Source organism: Alosa pseudoharengus, unplaced genomic scaffold, assembly GCF_046254945.1.
Source record: "Alosa pseudoharengus isolate Yale_2024_CS ecotype anadromous, Long Island Sound unplaced genomic scaffold, YU_APseudo_1.1 YU_APseudo_1.1_scf_8, whole genome shotgun sequence".
Taxonomy (NCBI): domain Eukaryota; kingdom Metazoa; phylum Chordata; class Actinopteri; order Clupeiformes; family Clupeidae; genus Alosa; species Alosa pseudoharengus.
The window spans coordinates 39,711,083-39,714,986 of NW_027468870.1; the positions used below are offsets into that span (position 1 = coordinate 39,711,083).

A 3,904-nucleotide genomic window follows, 5' to 3' on the forward strand; every position below is an offset into this window, starting at 1 on the left:
GGACTTTCCCAGACCGGCCTGTGGGGTGGAGAGGAGGACAGAACCACATACGTTAGAAAACACTAACCATATGATACAAATAATAGTCCACATACAGCTCTGAAAACCATTGCGAGTTCACTTACTGAATCGCCAGAGGACTTTCCCAGACCGGCCTGTGGGGTGGAGAGGAGGACAGAACCACATACGTTAGAAAACACTAACCATATGATACAAATAATAGTCCACATACAGCTCTGAAAACCATTGCGAGTTCACTTACTGAATCGCCAGAGGACTTTCCCAGACCGGCCTGTGGGGTGGAGAGGAGGACAGAACCACATACGTTAGAAAACACTAACCATATGATACAAATAATAGTCCACATACAGCTCTGAAAACCATTGCGAGTGTCTGTACACTTACGTGGTATTCCATTAGAATTTAGTTTGATAAGGACTCCCTTTCCTTCTTCTTGCGTTTCATGGGGACAAACTGTAAGACATGAGAAAATATGATTATGTGTGACAAATAGACATTCTACTCTGAATCCGTCACCAAATGAATTGGGTTCTATGGGTTCTCCTGTGAAACAAGTGTATAACCATCACATCTTGGCTGAGATACTGATTCAACCACCATCCTTTTATAAGCTAGCCTGGGTGTTCCCATGCTGCCTTGCGTGCGATTTGATTCACGCTGCTAAGGCAGCCTGGAGACCATGGAGCAAATTTTCGCCTGAGATAGGCGACCAATCACAGAACAAGGGGGAAAGCAAAAACGATGATGAGCTATGCACAGACGCATTTGATAGACATCCGTGGCACCCAATAAACGGATCTGGGCATTTTTTTCAAATACGAGAAAATTAACGTTTGGTTCCCAGACCACGTCTCATTGAGAAGTGGTGGCGCTAGCCAGGCTATTTATAAGCCTACCCTGGCATGGAATCAGTAACACCTTCCATCAATATGCCCATATCACTCCTTCAGCAGCATCTGTTTCCATACTGTTGAATTTCACGTATACTCACCTCATCATTGTCACTGGTGATGCCACCAGGTGAGTATGGTGCAGGGGGGCGCTTCTCTCTCTGACCACGGCCGCTTGGCCCAGGTGCTGTTGTTGGGCCCCCTGCCCTGTCTCTCCAGTTTTCCCAGTGCTTTTAGCAACGTGTTTCTGCTCCCTGATAAAGACAACAAAAACAAAAACAACATCAACAACAAAAAAACTCATTACAGTTCCTAGAGGTTTCTTAGCAAGACATTGTTCCTGAAAAGTGGCATCTGTGAACACAACATAAAACGTTACTATTTTCTATATTGATTCGTAGGATCGTGTGTATAGACTTAAATACCAACCTAACTCTATAATTCTTGCTGGACTTGACTCCTCCAAATACTCCACATCGCATACATTACCAACCTCGATTTCGCCGTAAATGACCTTCTTTACAGGCAATACATCCCAGGTTGGGGGATCTTCAACCCATTGAATCAACATGAACATCGTGTTCTGGGAAAAGATGGGAGAAATGTGAAGGGAAAGACTGTTTAGACTAGGCTACGATATGATACATTGTCGCGTGCAATGCTATGAAACGTTGTAACTTACTAGGCTACATCGCGTGACAATAATATTGGGCTAACTAACGTTAACACTATGCTTTAACATTACTAACGAAGCTGCAGTGCTACGGTTATGAATGAAAGCCGATAAGTGCCCGACATTTAACTCAGGTAAATACTTTTAACATAACAGTCACTGCCATAACCGGGATTTTGTAATACCAGTTAGTGTTAATTTCGTCAGACGAGACGAGAGGAAATATGTTCGTCAACAACCTTTTTTTTCATGACTAAGACGAGACGATGACGAGACGGCAGTAATGTCCTGAAACACTGACTAAGACTATCTTAAGATGCATTATTGTTGACGAAAAAAGACGAGACTAAAATGTTTTGCATGAAATAAAAACTAAGATAAAATCTCTCCATTTTCGTCTACAAAATGAGAAGACAGAATATCTAGCTGTTACATTTTCAAAATATTCCGAATGAGGAATACGCAACAGCTTTCCTGTAGGCTAGTCTACAGCGTTTCTCAAACTACAGCGTTTCTCAAACTATGGGCCGCGGACCGGCACCGGTCCGCAACGTGGTGACTGCTAGTCCGCGGAGCCGTGGAGTGAAATTAGGCCCGGTGCTTCGTGTGATAATTTGCTGCGCAATTGATCAAGGAACCGCGGACTGACAGAAAAAGAAAAACAAACTTTTCAGGAGGAAATGCTAATTCGATGTCATTAAACATAGAGCCGTACAATAGAGGTCTGCGCGGGACTGATTCTTCAGTCCCGCTCCCGCCCGCTCCCGCAATATTCTGTCCCGCTCCCGCAGTAATGTGTCATTTTTAGTACCGCTCCTGCCCGCATCTGTAACATGTCCCGCTCCCGCCCGCTAAAGCCCGCATGCAGGAGGGATAGCCTATTCAGTTTTTCTTTCTGTCTCACGAAAGGAGCACAAACACCAGATGTCAGTTTCTTGGTTCTGAATGTAGGCTAACAACTGAAGGCCTAGTCTGGTGCCCTCTTCCTCTGTCATGCTTTCGATTTTTGAGTTTTGACAATGAGCAGCAGGAACAAATTGAACCCACGTAAACGGCAATATAGGCTATAGGCCTGCTATCCGTCAGTTATGCTTAAAGCAACACCAAAGAACTTTTCCTCTGTCGCACGCACTATTTGTTTATCCAGCACCAGCTTTGCAAATAACAATGTCCACAGACAAGGTAGAATATGTTGCATGATTTTATGAAAGTACGATGTATTGCGACATCAGATGCAAGTCAAATTTGTTTCTTATGTCTCATTCCATCGAACTACAGATCCGCTACCCGATCCGGCAAACTTACATAGTGCGGTTATAGCCGATAGAGGGCCGCGAAGCGAATGCAGAAAGTGCCGTTCACCCTGTTACGAGTTGATGAACCACTGAAATGATTTTGGAAACATTATTTTAAGGTACAAAAAACTCTTTGGTGTTGCTTTAAACCCCGTTTTTTAATGCTGCCTAACAGAACATCCAGCTGATCTATAGTTATGAACAGTACTTTAATCATTTCCATATTAAATGTTAAGCACATATTTAATTTGCGGGAGTGCAGTGAATCATCGGTTTGTCCCGCACCCGCGAATGCACCTCTCTCATCCCGCCCGCTCCCGCAAAGAGCTTTCAAAAGTTGTCCCGCGCCGCACTCTTTTGCGTCGGGCGGGTCTACCGCGGGAGTGCAGACCTCTACCGTACAATTAAGTGTATGAGCGTTTATTCAATGCATGCGTTTGCCCGTATGCGCGATAGAAACTGAAACTACCCGATAACGTTGGTAGCCGCTTCAACCTGTCGTAAGGCTATTTAATTATTTAACGGCATTTAATAGAACTACGTGGATTCTTGCAACTTCCATAGAAACAGAGCAGAGACTGTATAACACTGCCTAGCATTGATTAGGCCTCAGTCTGAGTAGTTAAATTTGAATATAACGTGGCCAAAAGCTATTGTAGCCTTAGTCTTCCTATTAAAGATCTCCAGACCAAAGATTTACGCTTATCTCCTCCGCCGTTTACCATACATGAAAGCTGGTATTATGTTTCCTGAATCCTTACATTCAGGCATTCAAATGAAATGTCTTTAAAAAGCATGTACATTTTTTTCTCCATTTGCCTACCAGTGTATGATGCTTACATGAGGGAAACATTTCAAAACAATAGCACCCATATAGTTGCTGTTGTTTTGAGAAGTATTTCTCATGCAAGCATCATGCAACCATGCAAAAGCAATTAACTATTGTAATTATTATATCTTACATTAGTAAAGCAGTCCTCTGATGTGCATGTTTTCACAAACTTTTTGTGAACAATGTTAGCACT

At 43.1% G+C, this 3,904-nt stretch overlaps 1 long non-coding RNA gene across 1 annotated transcript; it reads right to left on the minus strand.

Annotated features, from left to right (window-relative positions):
- Positions 1 to 404: 404 nt before the first annotated feature.
- On the minus strand, positions 405 to 1,427 carry LOC143112358 (uncharacterized). Its single transcript, XR_012984723.1, has 3 exons — positions 1,341 to 1,427; positions 1,013 to 1,165; positions 405 to 474 (listed from the first exon to the last, which is right to left on the minus strand). It is a non-coding gene; the product is annotated as an uncharacterized LOC143112358 (long non-coding RNA).
- Between the last annotated feature and the right edge of the window lie 2,477 nt (positions 1,428 to 3,904).